An 18,389-nucleotide genomic window follows, 5' to 3' on the forward strand; every position below is an offset into this window, starting at 1 on the left:
AAGTACTTTGCTTCAGTTTTCACAGTGGAAGACATGAGTAATATCCCAAAAATTAAAGAGTGTCACGGGGCTGAGTTGAGTATGGTTGCCATTACGAAAGAGATAGTGCTAGAAACGTTAAAAAGTCTTAAAATTGATAAATATCCTGGCCCCAATGGGATACACCCTAGAGTTCTGAGAGAAGTGGCTAAGGAAATAGCAGAGGCATTGGTTGAGATCTTTCAAGAGTCACTGGAGTTAGGAAAGGTCCCGGATGATTGGAAGATGGCTGTTGTAACCCCCTTGTTCAAGAAAGGATCAAGGCAAAAGATGGAAAATTATAGGCCAATCAGCTTAACCTCGGTTGTTGGTAAAATTCTAGAATCCATCATTAAGGATGAGGTTTCTAAATTCTTGGAAGAGCAGAGTCTGATGACAACAAGTCAACATGGATTTAGTAAAGGGAGGTCATGCCTGACAAACCTGTTGGAATCTTTTGAAGAGGTAACAAGTAGGGAAACCCAGTGGATGTGGCCTATCTAGACTTTCAAAAGGCCTTTGATAAGGTGCCACACGGGAGGCTGCTGAGCAAGGTGAGGGCCCATGGTGTTCGATGTGAGCTGCTGGGATGGATTGAGGATTGGCTGTCTAACAGAAGGCAGAGAGTTGGGATAAAAGGTTCTTTTTCAGAATGGCAGCCGGTGACGAACGGTGTCCCGCAGGGTTCGGTGCTGGGGCCACAGCTGTTCGCATTACATATTAATGATTTGGATGAGGGAACCGGGGGCATTCTAGCGAAGTTTGCCGATGATACGAAGTTAGGTGGACAGGCAGGTAGTACTGAGGAAGTGGGGAAGCTACAGAAGGATCTAGACAGGTTGGGAGAGTGGTCCAGGAAATGGCTGATGGAATTTAACGTGAGCAAGTGCGAGGTCTTGCACTTTGGCAAAAAGAATAAAAGCATAGACTACTTTCTAAATGGTGAGAAAATTAATAAAGCCAAAGCACAAAGGGATCTGGGAGTGCTAGTCGAGGATTCTCTAAAGGTAAACATGCAGGTTGTGTCCGTGATTAAGAAAGCGAATGCAATGTTGTCTCTTATCTCAAGAGGGTTGGAATATAAAAGCAGAGATGTACTACTAAGACTTTATAAAGCTCTGGTTAGGCCCCATTTGGAGTACTGTGTCCAGTTTTGGTCCCCACACCTCAGGAAGGACATACTGGCACTGGAACGTGTCCAGCGGAGATTCACACGGATGATCCCTGGAATGACAGGTCTAACATATAAGGAACGGCTGAGGATACTGGGATTGTATTCGTTGGAGTTTAGAAGATTAAGGGGAGACTTAATAGAGACGTACAAAATAATACATGGCTTGGAAAAGGTGGATGCTAGGAAATTGTTTCCGTTAGACGAGGAGACTAGGACCTGTGGACACAGCCTTAGAATTAGAGGGGGTCATTTCAGAACAGAAATGCGGAGACATTTCTTCAGCCAGAGAGTGGTGGGCCTGTGGAATTCATTGCCACGGAGTGCAGTGGAAGCCGGGACGCTAAATGTCTTCAAGGCCGAGATTGATAGATTTTTGTTGTCTAGAGGAATTAAGGGCTACGGGGAGAACGCTGGTAAGTGGAGCTGAAATGCGCATCAGCCATGATTGAATGGCGGAGTGGACTCGATGGGCCGAATGGCCTTACTTCCACTCCTATGTCTTATGGTCTTATGGTCTTCTGTTGGGAAGGAGTTATCTGCATGATCGACAGGACTGTGTTTCCAATTCTCTTTTCCGATTCCGAGGCTGGTGCCGGGTGTTCTGCCCGTCTTTATCATTTAATATAAGAGCACTTTAATGTAATTGTTTGAGTGGATAGGAAGTTTCAGGCACCATTGAAGAGTCTCTTTTAGGCTGAACAGGAAAGCACTGGAGATTTGCCTTTCTGAATGTGCATTGTGGAAGCAAAGTTTTGTTGACAATCGACAGTGGCTTCAACGTCACTATGACTGACACAAGATTTTACATATCGATATTGTATTGATTGTTTATATCTTCCACCAGTTTCCAGGGACCTGGCCCGGTCTAGATTCAGTGTCATTTCCACAGACGCACCGTCTCCACATGGGGATTTATCGGAAACCACACTGGGGATATTATTTCTGGGCTGCTTAACAGCTCTGTCAGAAAGAACTCCCACTGAGTGGACTATCATAACGGGACTGAATGTGCGACAATTATTTAGATTGTAATTACTCTCCTTGTAGAGGACGGGACATAATTCAATGATGTTCCACGTTGCCAGGTTTGTGTCAGAGCTAGAGTTGGAATGAAACAGCTTCCCAGAGACACAGCTTGTTGTGCATCACAAGTTTTCAGTCCTTTTGCAGGAAAGTTGTCAGGGCCTAGTGGCTTTGTCATTTCTACTGTGGGAGTTGTTTATTAGTACTTCACCATTTATGACTCGATGTACCAGGATTGCAGAGATTCGATCTGACTCATAGTCCTTGGGGTCGTTTCACCCGTTCTGTCAGTAGTTATTTCTGCTGTTTTGAATGTAAGCAGCCGGGTGCGGTGGCTTTAATGGGTTGTCGTAAGTTTTACGTGCACGTGGTTCTGACCCAGACATGTTCACACACACTCATCAGTGAGCCATCGATCGGCTTAAAGTTAATATCAGACTGAGGAATTATCCCTGGAAAAAAAGTGGCAGGACCTCGTCAGAACCATATCAATATCAGGAATGCTCTAGTCAAGAAATTTTTAAGAGCTTAATTAGTGATATATTAAGGGCAATAAAGAATTGTTCATGAAAGAGGATTTATATATTCGTAGACTCTCCTAGTCTTACAATATGCCAGTCAGCCCAATTCATCCCTGCTCACCAGCTCTTCGAAACTGAATTAGCCCGAATTTCCCTGCGTTGGTCAATTATCTTTTATATGTTGTCATTAATACTCGCCTGTACCACGTCCTCTGACAACTTGTTACATATATAACATGCACTGTGAGAAAGGTTTGCCGGATAGATGCATTTTAAATCTCTCCACCGCTCACCTTAAACCTTTGCCCACTGGTTTTGGACATCTCAATTTTTTGGAAAGGATACAGTTCCTGAAGGTGCTGACTCTCACTGGGATACAGTTCCTGACGGTCCTGTGTCTCACTGGGATACAGTTCCAGAAGGTGCTGTCTCTCACTGGGTTACAGTTCTAGAAGGTGCTCATTCTCACTTGGATACAGTTCCTAGGACCTTACCACTAAGTGTATAAGTCCTGCTAAGATTTGCCTTCCCAAAATGCAGCACCTCACATTTATCTGAATTAAACTCCATCTGCCACTTCTCAGCCCATTGGCCCAACTGGTCCAGATCCTGTTGAATCTGAAGTAACCCTCTTCGCTGTCCACTACATCTCCAATTTTGGTGTCATCTGCAAACTTATTAACTGTACCTCTTATTCTCACATCACAAATATCCTTGTCCCTCAAGGATATAAAAACATCCATAATGTCACCCCGCAGTCTCCTACGGTTCTGGGAAAAGAAGACCAAGCATATCTGTATCACTCAAAACCTCTATTCCCAAAAACATCATTTGAAACATATTTGTACACATCCAAGTTCAGTAGTATCCTTCGTATACCAAGGTGATGCGGATTAAACACAGCAAGGCAAATGTGGCCTCAGTATTGCCATCTACAGCCGTACCATGAGATGCCACCGACTGTATTCCATACTCTTGCTGTTGATGGCAAGTGTGTTAAAATCTTCTTCACCACCCTGTCTACCTGTGATAACAGTTTCAAGGAGCTATGTCGCTGCACCTCTAGGTTCTCCTGTTCACTAACTCACCTCAGGCATCTCGACCTACGTTTGTAAATCCTGCACTGATTTGTCTTATAAAATGGAACACCACAAATTTATTTGCATTAAACTCGATGTGCCTCAGCTCACTGTTCTAAATGATCAACATCTCATTGCAATCTTAGATAACCTTTTTCACTGTTCATCATCTCACCAATCCGTGTGTTACCCACAAACTTACTCGCAAAGCTTTCTTATATTTTCATCCAAATTATTTGTGAAAATAACGGACAACAGTGGACACAGGACAGCTCCTTATGAAATACCGCTGGGCACAAGCCTCCAGTCTGATCAACAAACCTCTGCCACCAACCTCTCTGTCCTCATGTCAGGACAATGTCGTATTCAATTGTTTCACTATCTCTTATCCCATGTGATCTACCATATTGTACCCGTCGAAGGCCTTGCTGAAGTCCATGTCATCAACCTCTAATATTCGGCCTTCATCTATTTTCATAGTCATATTGTCAAAATACAGTCAGGTTTGGAAGACATGATTTCCTACGAAATTCCATCCTGATTACCTCTAATCTCTTCCTTCACTTAGGATTCCCCAGCGCCATTGTCGTTAGGAGCCTCAACAAGAATCCAACTCATCTCTGGCAGTTGCACGCTCACCCCTCTCTTCCCTCCCACAATAGCAATAGGGTTTCCCTTATCCCTATCTATCATCCTCCCAGTATCCACATCCAGAAGACCATTAGCCACCACTTCCCACACGTCCACGGAGATGCTACCACCACACACTATTCCCCTTCCCTCCCTTGTCCACCTGAGAACTCTGGTCCACTTTTCATTTAATCCCAACAGAACACCCCCACCACACAGTCACTCAACGCTTTCCCCTGCAACTTCTGCAGGTGTACGACCACTCCATTTCCCTCTTTCTTTTCAGTATTCAAGGGCCCAAACATGCATTCCAGTGAAGCAGCACTTTACCTACACTTGCCGTAATCCAGTTTACTGCATTCGCTGCTCACCATGTGATCTCCTCTGCATTGGGGAAATGAAGCATAAACTAGTGACTGCTTTGCAGAACATCTGCGTTCTTCCCGCAAGAAAGACCCTGAGCTTCCAGTTTCCTGACAACTTAACACACCACCCTGTTCCCAGGTCAACATTTCTGTCACAGGCTTGCTGCACTGTTCCATCAAAGCTCAGTGCATACTGGAAAAACAACATCCCATTTTCCACTTGTGGAACCTGCAGCCCCCCAGGCTCAATATCGAATCCAGTAATTTTGGTACCCTAATTGTCCTAGCTCTATGCCCCACCCACCAGTACTGGTTTTCGCATAGCCTTTCATAACATAAAACCTATTGTTCGGCATTAACTGTCTCCATGAAAGACTAATCACGCTTCCAGCAAGATCACTATCCATTCCTTTGTTTCCCGAACTATTCTTTCTCTGTTTTGGAGGCACTATCTCCATCTATCGTTTACTACTTATCCTGTCCCCACTATCCTAGGTTCTGCATAAAAGAAAACGACATTTTCTGAACAACCATCCATTCTGCACATGGGTCATCGGACCCAGAACGTTAACTCTGACTTCTCCTCACATATTCTGCCAAACCTGCTGAGCTTTTCCAGCGACTTATGTTTTCTTTTTTGTTATCTTGGAATAGTGCTTGCCTTTCCAAATACGTATAGATTATGTATCTCAGAATCAATTTCATTTTCGCACCACCAAAATCAGACTCATAAATCTGTAATTCCCTGGCATACCTTGGGGCCATGTTTTAACAAAATACTGTTTGAACTTTAGACATCTTCCAGTCATGTGGTACCTCCCCCTTGTTTGCCGCTGATACAAATATCTCTGCTGGGACATCACATTTTTTCCCTAGATTCCCACGATGTCCTGGCATACAGTTAATCAGATCTCGGGTTTTTAGTCTTGTTCTTGAATTCTAAGGCACCTGGCACTTTCTCTTCTGTAATTCGACCTCTTTTCAAAGCATCACAGTTTAATTCTTTGTGTTCCCTAAGTTCCATTACCATCCACATAACAAATTCTGACACATAATATTCGCATAGCATCTCACCCATCTCTCAGGAATGGACGGTAAAGAAGTGGAGTGGAGGAGGTTGAGACCTTGTGAGGAGTGTGAACCGACCATGGCCGGGCGCTAATAGACTGTATTGTTGAACTTTTAACGATATTTTTGTTTTTTTTTCTACTTTTATAAGAAGGATTGTAACGCTTTGTAGTTTGACTTTGTTTTCTTTATTTTTTGCTTTGTGCCAAGGTTCTGTCGCTCGGTATCTTTGTTTCTAAGATGGCGTCATAAGAAGTGAGTTGTAAACTTTTCAAGTTACACATGTGAGGACGTGAAGATAAACCTGGTAAAGCAAATAACCCGACACTTCATCTGTGTATTTTCACATATATGTCTCTTTGATTTTGAAGGAGCCCGATCGTCTACCTAATTAGTCTTTTGTCATTCATATTTTCTGTAGAAGACCTGTGAATTCTCTTTCACTTCCTCTGTCAAAACTATCTCATGTCGTCTTTTTGCCCTCCTGATTTTCTCATAGGTATAATCTGACACCAGCTGTACTCCTCAAGAGATTCACTGATCTTAGCTTTCTATACCTGTTGTATGCCTCCTCTCATCTTGGTCGGAGCATCAACATCTCCAGTCAAACAATGGCTCTTCCTCCAGCCAGCTTTGTCTTTCTCATGAACAGGAACACGCTGTCTCTGAACTCTCGCTAACTTGCTTTTGCAAGCTTTCGACTTGCCAGCCATCTGTTTGCCTGCAAGCAGTCTCCTCAGATCAACTTCTGAAATTTAGTCTTGAAACCATCAAAATTGACCTTATAGCAACACAAAAAGCTATCTTGTGGGTTAGCCTATAATTGTTCTTAACTTTTTTAAAACTAAAATAATTATGGTCACTGTTCCCAATGTTCACGATCGGACACCTTGCTCAGTTCACAGCCTTAATTCCCGAAACCATATACATTTGAGGCCCAGATCAGACCAGCCATGATCGAATTGAAGGGCAAGACAGGCTTGATGGGATGAATAGAGAAAGTGAGGACTGCAGATGCTGGAAATGAGCGCTGAAAAATGTGTTGCTGGAAAAGCGCAGCAGGTCAGGCACCATCCAAGCTCGGGCATGGATGGAACACTATGTCTTAGCTCTTCGTTTTATATCATTGGAATTTTCCGAGGTGTTATTTTACTGAATTTTCTGTGAGGAAGCTTTGCATTCAGAGAGTCCAAAGAATTTTGTGAGCCATCTCTAGGTGAGATATGGGGCCTATATGTACAATGAAATTGGGCTGCATCATGGTCAATAGATGAAGCACAAGTTACAGAGAGGGGTACCTCTGTAAAGAGAAACGAGATCCGCTTTGCTTGTATTGTCGTCAAAGAATTCAAAAGACTTGTTAAGCATTACCTGACCTTCATAAATACATGCCACAACTGCCAAATGTGAAAATTTCTAAGCGATGTCTTGCTTTTTTCTTCCCGGATAATAGTACATAGAACATAGAAGAATACAGCGCAGTACAGGCCCTTTGGCCCTCGATGTTGCGCCGATCCGAGCCCACCTAACCTACACGAGTCCACTACCCTCCATATGCCTATTCAATGCCCGCTTAAATGCCCACAAAGAGGGAGAGTCCACCACTGCTACTGGCAGTGCATTCCATGAACTCACGACTCGCTGAGTAAAGAACCTACACCTAACATTTGCCCTATACCTACCACCCCTTAATTTAAAGCGATGCCCCCTCGTTATCGCTGACTCCATACGTGGAAAAAGGTTCTCACGGTCAACTCTATCTAAACCACTAATCATCTTGTATACCTCTGTCAAGTCACCCCTAAACCTTCTTTTCTCCAATGAAAACAACCCCAAGTGCCTCAGCCTTTCCTCATACGATCTTCCTACCATACCAGGCAACATCCTGGTAAACCTCCTCTGCACCCGTTCCAGTGCCTCCACATCCTTCCTATAGTATGGCGACCAAAACTGCACACAATACTCCAGATGCGACCGCACCAGAGTCTTATACAACTGCAACATGATATCAGGACTCCGGAACTCAATTCCTCTACCAATAAAAGCCAATAATCGACTCAAACATCTTCCCCATTAAAGAGTTTGAGCAAATAATTTCCCATCTTTAGTCCTCCTTTCCTTTAAAATAGTGGCGTCAAGTTCGGTGTTTTCCACTCCACTGGGAGTTGTCTAACCTGAGCACCATTAATTTGCCCAACAGTACCTCGTCGTAATAAAGATATTTTCCATGTCTTCACCTACATTTGTCTCTGTCAATTACTACCGCATTCTCCATTGTGAAGACCGACGCAAAATTATTGTTCAAAGCCTCGACCATTTTTTCACATCCCATAAATAAATGCGCCTTCTCAGCCTCGAAAGGACCAACGTTGAGCCAAGTCTATGTCATTTAATTATCGAAAGGTTTGCTATCTGTCGTAATGTTCTGTGATTTTTTTCTCATGATCCTTATGGCGCTTATTGTGGCTTTCTCGAACGTCTAGTTTCTTGCTGTTCTTGGTCACTTTGTATGCCTGGTTTTGTCAATTTGATTGCCTCCCTTATTTCCTGATAATCCAAAGGCATTTTACCTCTGTTCTTACAATCCTTCCTTTTCACTCTGTTATACTTTTGCTGCCCACTTCGGAGAATTACTCTGAATGATCTCCATTGCTCGTCACCCGTCTCACCCTAAAATTGTTGTTTTCTGTCGACGTTAGCCAAGTCCCACGTCATCCCATTGCGGTCTGCCTTGTTTCAGCACAGGACCCTGTTACTGGATTTTATCTTCAAACTTTCCATCTGTGTTTTAAATTCAACCACATTGCCATCGCTCTTTCCACGGGGATCCATTATTATTATGTTATGAATTATTTCTGTCTCATTACACAGGACGAGATCTGGGATAGCTTGCTCCCTCATCAGTCGCATTACGTATTGTGCTAGAAAGCCATCGCCGATACACTTAAAACTCTACACCTCCAGGCTACCTTGACGAGCTGGCTCGACCAATTCACATGTAGATTAAAATACGCCATTATGATAGCTCTACCATTTTCACAGGCATTTGTAATTTGTTTGTTTATTGCCCGCACTAATGTGACGTTATTATTTGGTCTACAGACTATGCCTACCAGTGTCCTTTTCCTTATTAGTATTTCTAATTTCCCCCAATTGGATTAGAGTTTATTCTCCATGGAACCTAGATTATCTCTCAGCACCGCCCTGATGTCTTCTTTGCATTTCAGAGCTACACCACCTCCATAACCTTCCAGTCTATCCATCCGAATAGACTGATTCCCCTAGAAATTTAACTCCCAGTTCTGACCATCCTGGTGCCACGTCTTTGCAATGGCTACTAAATCCTATTCAATCGTGATGATTTGTACTGATAACTAATCGACCTTGATACGAATGCTATGAGCATTCAAATAAATGCCCTTACGCTAGTTCTCTTTCCCTCATGATTTTCTACATCTCCAAGAATATCTCATGAGTTATCATTCCTTTATACTTATTTCATCGTCTGTCTTGAACTTTAATCCTCCTGCGCACATGCTATCCTGCTGCTTACGTTTTTATTTATCACCGTACTTCCTGTCGTTTTCCCTTTCACTTTAACCGACTCACTAGTTTAAAGTCGTAGTGACCACCATATTTATTCTTTTCGCCTGAAAACATGTCCCATATAGGTTCAGGTGGAGATCTTCAATCAGCACAGATCCTCCAGTTCCAGAACTAATGCCAGTACCCCATCATATGGAACCCTACTTTCAGATCGGACTCCCTCAGCTACTTGTTTACTTCCCAATTTCTATTATCCCAAAAGCAATTTCCATGTGTCTCGTGCAGTCATCTGGCAAGTATAACCCTCGAGAACCATTTTCTTAATATCATTCCCAGTGATTGATAATCCCCAAACAAGTCCTCTATCCTGGCATTGACTATGTTGTTAGTCCCAATGTGGAGCAGACAACCGGATACCCCCCACCCCCCCAACCCCCTCTGGAGCAATATCCTTTCAAACCGATCAGAGATGACCTGCAAGTTGGCCCAGGACAGACACGACATCATGTGAGATTCTGGATCAGGCTTGCAAAGGATACTGTTTATGCTCTCATTGTCGATTCCGATAAAACAATCAATTATCTTTTTTTCTTCGTCTTTTGAATGGCCTTCTGCACCATGGTGCCATGGTCAGCTGGCACATCCTCTCCGAAGCCATTTTACTCATCCACAGAGCGCCATCTCTTACCTGTTGGATGAGCTCAAAAGCTGACCCTCCTCCGTTTCTGAGCTCACGGTGGTCATACCTGCCTCACGTTCTATCACACCCAGTTGTCGCTGACCAATAATTGAATTTGAATTACTTAATCTACCAGATGTGACTGCCGCCTGAAACCAAGCGCAGAGCTAACTCTCCCCCTCCTGAATTTGCTGCAATGTTTAAAGCTCAGATTCCAGGTAATCAACACTGAGTGGGACTTTATCCAGCAACCAACACTTCCTGCAGATGTGGTCACTGCTGTTCACAATGGGAATACCCATCTCCCACATCGTACAACTACAGCGCATCACCTGCCCAGACATTTCTTCTGCGCTAATTAGTTTTTATATATACATTTGAGAGTTAATTGATCATAATAGAAAACCTTAAACGTTATCAGCAGACCACGCTCTTCTTGATTTGAGGTTCAGGGTGGATGGGAGACACTACACGTGTCATATCTCAGGTTCAGCAGCTGCTCAAATATTGCAATTCATTTACTTGCCTGAAAACCCCTGGTCTTCGCTCTCGCCAATCCAACTGCCAAATTAAAACGAAACCCTGTTCACTGCACAGCTCGTCTTACTGAACAGGTAACTTGTCTGCATTTTTAGGACAAGACGCTCGTGTGATCTGCGTATCTCCCCAAGCGGGATGGACTGTATCGTCCGGGTTTATAAATCAATGCACCAGTGTGATCTGGATGGATTGCCTGGTCTGCACAGTGCTCCACGCCTAGCAGATATCACTTCCGGGTTTACACATGTCTGTGCTGGATCTGTGAGGCGGACGATTATCTGGCATAACTCGATAAATAACTGTCACTCCTCCAGCTTGCCACATGCCGCTGACAAACTCCGTGATGCTGCAACATGTCGTCTATTAAGTGAGTATCAAATTAAAATGTGGTACCTATCTCACTTGTTATGGACCAGGCAAACCTGCTCAAAACACATTAAGAAGGTAGCCTCAACCAGCGCATTTTCCTATTTTAAAGGTAAATGCGAGTTGCTGCGTTTCAGATACAATTCACTTGGTCTAAATATTCGACACTAACCAAAACACGATTTATTCAAACACTGTCGACAAAACATAATAAAAACAAGACTAACCTGGAATAAATTAAATCGATTGAAAATACTTATCAGAGTAATAGCTTTTATTGGGACACCACATATTGTCATAGAGTCACAGAGATGTACACCAGGGAAAAAGACGCTTTCATCCAACCCGTCCCCACCGATTAGATATCCCAATCCAATCTAGTCCCACCTGCCAGCACTGTGCCCATATCCCTCCAAACGCTTCCTATTCATATAACTATCCAAATGCCTTTTTATATATTGCAATTTTACAGACTCCACCACTTCCTCTGGCATATCATTCCATTCATGTAGCACGCTCCTTTGGTGTCTTTTATATCTTTCCCCTCACACCCTGAACCGGGGCCGTTTACATCTGGACTCCCCGAAAACAGAGAAAAGATTTTGATATTTATCATAACCATGCCCCTCATAATTTTGTAAACCACTATAAGGTTACCCCTCAGCCTCCGACATTGCAGGGAAAACAGCCCCAGCCTGTTCAGCCTCTCGTTATAGTTCAAATCTTCCAACCCTGGCAACATCCTTGTAAATCTTTTCTGAACCCTTTCACGTTTCACAACATCTTTCCGATCGGACGGAGACCAGAATTGCACGCAATAGTCCAACAATTTCCAAACCAATGACCGGTAGTAACGCAATATGACTTCCCACCTCCTATATTCAATACTCTGACCAATAACGAAAAGCATACCAAACGCCTTCTTCACTACCATATCGATCGGAGACTCCACTTTCAAGGAGCTATTAATCTGCATTCCAAGGTCTCTTTGTTCATCAATGCTCCCGACGACCTTGCCATTAAGTGTATAAGACATGCTAATATTTGCTTTCCCGAAATGCAGAACATCGCATTTTTCTGAATTAAACTCCACTTGCCACTTCTCAGCCCAGTGGTCCATCTGATCAAGATCCCTTTGTCATCTGAGTTAACCGTCTTCGCTGTCCATCACACCTCCAGTTTTAGCGCCATCTGCAAACTTACTAATCATAATCTCATGCTCGCATCCAAATCATTTCTATTAATGACAAAAAGGAGATGACCCAGCAACGATCCTTGTGGCATTCCACTGGTTATAGTTCTCCTGTCTGAAAAGCAATCCTCCACCACAACCCTCTGTCCTGTACCTTTGAGCCAGTTCTGTATCCAAATGACTAGTTATCTATTTATTCCCCGAGATCTAACCTTGTTAACCTGTCTCCCATTGAGAACCTTGTCGGACACCACACTGAAGAAGTTCTTATAGATCACATATACCGCTCTGTTCTCATCAATCCTCTTTGTTGCGTCTACAAAAAACTCAATCAGGTTTGTGGGGCATGATTTCCCACGCACAGAGCCAGGTTAACCAACCCGACCCAATCCTTGCGTTTCGAAATAAATGTACATCCTGCTCCTCAAGATTCCGTCCAACAACTTGCCCACCAACGACGTCAGGCTCACTGGTCTATACTTCCCTGGCTTGTCCTTACCACCCTTCTTAAATATTGGCAAAACATTAGCCAAGCTCCAGTGTTCTGGCACCTCACATGTGACTATTGATGATATAAATGTCTCAGCAATACACCCAGAAATCATTTACCTAGCTTTCCATAGAGTACTTGGGTACACCCGATCAGCTTCTGGGAATTTATCCACCTTTATGAGTTTCAAGACATCCAGCACTTGGTCCTGTGTAATATGGACATTTTTCAGGGTATCATCATATATTTCCCTACATTCTATATCTTCCATATCCTTTTCCACAGTAAATACCAATGCAACATACTCGTTTAGTATATCCCCATTTTCTGCAACACCACACAAAGGCCGCCTTGCTGATCTTTGAGGGCCTTATTGTATCACTAGTTATCCTTTTGTCCTTAATGTGCTTGTAAAACCCGTTGAATTATCATTAATTCTATTTGACAGAACTATCTAATGTCCCGTTTTTTGCCATCCTGATCTCGTTCTTAAGTATACTCCAACTATCTTTGTACTCATCTAAGGATTCATTCGATCTATCCTGTATATACCTGACATATGCTTCCTAATGTTTCTTCCAGAAACTCTCAATTTATTTAGTCATCCAATCCCTACCAATCCCTTCTTTCGCCATAACAGGAATATACTTCCTCTGGATTCTCGTTATCTCATTTCTGAAGACTTCCCATTTTCCAGCCGTCCCTTTACCTGCGAACATCTGCCCTCAATTCGCTTTTGAAAGTTCTTGCCAAATCCGTCAAAATTGGCCTTTTTCCAAATTATAACTTCAACTTTTAGATCTGGTCTGTCCTTTCCATCTGCATTTTAACCCTAATAGAATTATGGTCGCTGACCAGGAAGTGCTCCCCCAATTACACTTCAGCCACCTGCCCTGCCTTATTTTCCAATAGTAGGTCACGTTTTGTGCCATCTATAGTAAGTGCATCCACATACTGAATCCGAAACTTTTCTTGTCCAGACTGAAGAAATTCCCCTCCATCTCCACCCTTAACACTATTGCAGTCCCAGTCGATGTTTTGAAAGCCAAAACCCCCGACTAGAACTCCCTTATTATTATAACAGATAACCGAGATCTCCTTAAACGTTTGTTTCTCAATTTCCCTCTGACTATTAGGGGTTCTGTAATACAATCCTAATAAGGTAATCATTCCTTTAGTATTTCTCAGTTCCATCCAAATAACTTCCCTGAATGTATATCATGGATTATCCTCCATAAGTACAACTGTAATGATATCCCTTATCAAAAAACGCTACTCCCCCTCCTCTATTGCCTCCCTGACTGTCTTCCCTGACTAGCATTTGTGTCCTGGAACATTAAGCTGCCAGTCCTGCCCATCCCTGACCCATGTGTCTGTCATTGCTATGATATCCAAATCCCATGTTCCCAACCATGCTCTGAGTTCATCTACCTTCCCCGTTCGGCCTCTTGCATTGAAAGACATGCAGATTAATTTATTATCTCAATCTTATCCCTTCATAACCTGACTGTTTGTCTCGCTTCTGTTTTCAACTGTACCAGTCTCAGATTGATCTCTTTCGTCACTGTCTCCCTGAGTCCCTCCAACCCCATTAAATCCTTCGGATCAGCTCCAGCAGGTCTCCCTACCAGTGCATTAGCCACATTCCAATTTCGGTGCAATCCGTCCGTCTTGTACATGTCACGTCTACCCCAAAAGAGATTCCAATCATCCAAAAATGTGAATTCTTCGCCCATACACAAGCTCCTCAGCTATGCATTGATCTGCGCTATCCTCCCATTCCTGCCCTCACTGTCTCGTAGCGCCGGAAAGAAACCAGATATTACTACTCTTGAGGACCTCCTTTATAATTCCTGCCTAACTCTCTGTAATTTCCTTTCAGGATCTCAACCTTTTCCCTTTCTATGTCGTTGATTAAAATGGGGACAATGACCTCTTGCTGGCCCCTTGAGAACATGCTACACCCTCTTTGATACATCCTTGATACTGGCACCTGTAGCAACACACCATTCTAACATTTCGCTGCTGGTCACAGAAACGACTGTCTGTACCTTGGACTAGAGAGACCCCTAACGATTTATCTCTTGGAATCTGACGAACCTGTCGTTGCATTAGAGCCAGTCACAATACTAGAAACGTGGCTGTTCGTGCTATGCTCCCAGCATACTTGTTTGAAGTGGGAATTGCCTCAGAAAATTACTGTACTAGCTGCCTACCTTCTTACCTTACCAGGAGCTAACCTATCTGTGTGACTGTATCTGCGACTTCTACTCTTCCTATAACTGCAGATTGCTCATTGCCTCTAACTGTCTTGCCAACCGATCCATTCGATCTGATAGTTTTCCCAACCAACAGCATTTATTGCAAATATAATCCGCAGTAATCCGTAAACTTTCTGTAAACTTCCAAATCTGACAAGAAACGCATGTCACTCTATTCAAGGCCATTGTTGCTCCTTCACAATCTACAGATCTAGAAAACAACACCGTCTTATTCCTCAACAAAAACCTGCCCATGGTTAAATTAATAGTTATGGCTTATATTTTAAGTTTCATCAAGAGGCATATCTCAAGAAAGAACGCACATACGGATCCGTTTCTGTGCTGTAAAGGTCGCCCAAACAGTTCTTACAAGATTAGTTGAGAATTTCAGTATTTGTTAATTTTCCCAGACACACTCCGATGTCCAGCGATACATGAATTCAAACAGTAATGTCAGTTACTGTGCAGGTTCACCGTTGTGTCTGTTTCTTTCAATCTCTCTCATGCACTGACGTCACCATGTGCTTCCTTTTTTCTCTCTTTTAATATTGCTGTTGTTTTGACATTTTATTTTCCAAAGTTCTAAAAATATGAAACAGGGGTGGCTGCTCCTGGAATTTGAGCAAAACACCTCCAACAAAGACCAGCTGTTACAGCCAGAAATGTGTCTCCTCCTCCATCTTCTTCTGGGCTATGGTAGGAAACGCATGCAGCCGATAGGAGAATGTCAAACTCCATCCGAGCAGCCACGCGACGTTGGAACTGAATGTGGAATCCCTGATAGTGTAAAGCAGCTGTGCTAACCACTGAGCCACATTGACTATTAAATGACAACTTATCCAATTTGGTAACATCACATAAACATTGACGTGTCAAAAAGAAAATTCAGAAATCAGATTGTCTCACATGCAGCTCTCCAATCCAGAAGCAAAGAACATCAAAGATAATCCAGAGAGAAATCACAGAGAGAGAGAGAGATAGAGAGAGAGAGAGAGAGTGCAGCAGCCCAGAGAGATTACTGCGTTCCCACTCTGCTGAGACCCCAACAATAACTGGCGAAAGGTAAAATTAAAAATCATGGTTGTGTGACAACTTGTCCATCAAACCACTGAAGCATATCAGGACTCCACAGGACCAGGACGAGGTCACCATGACCAAAAGGAATGGCCCATACTAACAAAGCATACACCACTGTAGGAGCCTCTGAAAACTGGTCAATAGCAACGCATCCGTTAAATCTTGGAAAAAGAATGGTGAAGTAAAACATAAAGAAATAAAACAAAATGATGCAGCAAGCTTGGCGTTCAGACGCAGACGGCCTCGGGACAAATGGTCCCAGCACTTCAGACCATGACAATACACAGTAGAATCAATGAGCTAGTGCAGCGAAAGCTTCATCTCTCTCCTTCACCTCTAACTTTACAATTGGAGATCTGCCATTAGCACAATAGCCAGCGATGTCAACATCTCAACTCGACCAAGTATTCTTGTGAGATATAAGGGATGTACTGTAAAAAGGGTTAACTGGAGCGGTTTGTTCAGCGACTGTGACTGATGTCAGTTTCCTTCATTATTAATTTTGTCCCTGGAGAGTTTCCCTCTTCGACATATAAAGGGTTCCTTTCAACTTGTAATGATATTTTACGAGGGGCAGCGTCGCCCTCAACACGTTTGGGCCCAGTAGCTCCAGATAGAGGGAGAAGAAAATAATCTTATATCAACAGACTGGAATGATCCAACAATTGATCAGAATCTGAGAACAACAGCCTGGGATGTTCCAAGAATGGATCGGAGTTTAGCCATGCATCTTTTCTTGCTTTCTGTGGATTGGGCGTGGTGAGCGTTGCGGATACGAGCTGTACTGAATGTCACACAGGCGGGTGACTATCCCATCCTCGCTATTATTGGTGTTCCTGGTAAGCCTATTTCTGTTAATTCTATGAACTATGGTGAAAAATCATTACTATTTCGTTTATTTATAATTAGCAAATACAAAAAAAGTAAATCTTCAGTTTCAGTCACAAACTCTATTTCCTTTCCATGAATTTCAGAATCCTCACTCATAAACATCTAAGAAGGAACAAAACTTATCAGAATCTCGGATCTTCCTCTCACACTGAACTGCTTTATGTCTCTGTATTCACTTTGGCATCAATCATGCCTAAACTCGCCGGCACAACATCCCCAATCTCCAGCTCTACCTCTGTGTTGTTACTGAATTAATTACCATCTACCCTTTGTTTACTTCAGATGTTATGGCTCCAGTTCTCCTCTGATTACTCTTCCAATTACGAATATTTCGACCACAAGCTTGCTCTTGTCGGTACTTTTACATCACAATAGGGACTCCGTCTCAGAATAATCATGGCAATGGACTTGTTCTTCAGAGGCACAGAATATGACTCCAAAGGCACTGTTTCAAATTCTACCACTGCCGATAACAGAATGCAAATTCGAATGACAAATATTAGAATGAAACCTAATTTCACGAGAGGAAACCATCAGGATTTCTTTTAATAATTCACTGATAGCCATTGGTAAAGAAACTTGCCATTATTGATCAGTCTGGACTATGTGTGACTTCAGACCCACAACAATGTGGCTGTCTCCATATTATTTTGACACATGTTCTCTCATCAATAGCAATTAGGATGGGCAACAAATGCTACCCTTGGTCGGAATACTGACAACCCATGAAATAACACCATTGAAGGTGAAATAAATCAAGGAACTAAGTATGATGTAAATCTGAAATAAAATTCTCCAGCATCTGAAAGTGTTGAAGAATGAACCAGATGAAAAATAGAATGGCGGGTTATTCTGACATTTTCTCTTTTCCTACGTTCCTGATTATTATGTCCACAGAGGATGTCCATGTGTAAAGTGTGTGGCGTTTTCTTTGTCTCTATTCTCTGAATGTAGCGACCAACTGCATCACAATACTGGTACCACCCTTATAGTTGCTGAGATATAGAGAAAGGTCATGTTCCATTGTCAACAGCTTCTTTGGAGTGCGTAACTATTACTGATGGGCAGTGTGCCGACACAACGGATTTTTCAGCCTGGGAGAGAAAATGAGGAGAGGGAAACATTTTCAACAATGAATGTGTGGGGATTTCATCTTCTTCTTTCATTAGAAAGTCCGTGGAGGTTCTGTGGATGTTTTCTTTTTAGTTTGTATTGTCAGCTAGTGCATGCCTTCAGGGAGACCTAAGCGTCTGCTGACCCAACTCTGGATACTGTATTCATAGAGTGACTGAGTATATGGTAAACAAATGGAGCTGAGACTGAAGAGAAGGGAACCACTGGAGAACAAGGAGGAGCAAGGCATTGCATTATCCTCTCTGCGATTTCAAGGAACATATTTGAAAGCTGGAACTATTCAAGTTTACGGTGTGAAACCAGTATTTTTTTACAAATGAAGTGGTCACTGAGCT

The sequence above is a fragment of the Chiloscyllium plagiosum genome, unplaced genomic scaffold (genome assembly GCF_037043375.1).
Source record: "Chiloscyllium plagiosum isolate Xiang-an unplaced genomic scaffold, Cpla_swu_hap1 HiC_scaffold_37, whole genome shotgun sequence".
Taxonomy (NCBI): Eukaryota; Metazoa; Chordata; class Chondrichthyes; order Orectolobiformes; family Hemiscylliidae; genus Chiloscyllium; species Chiloscyllium plagiosum.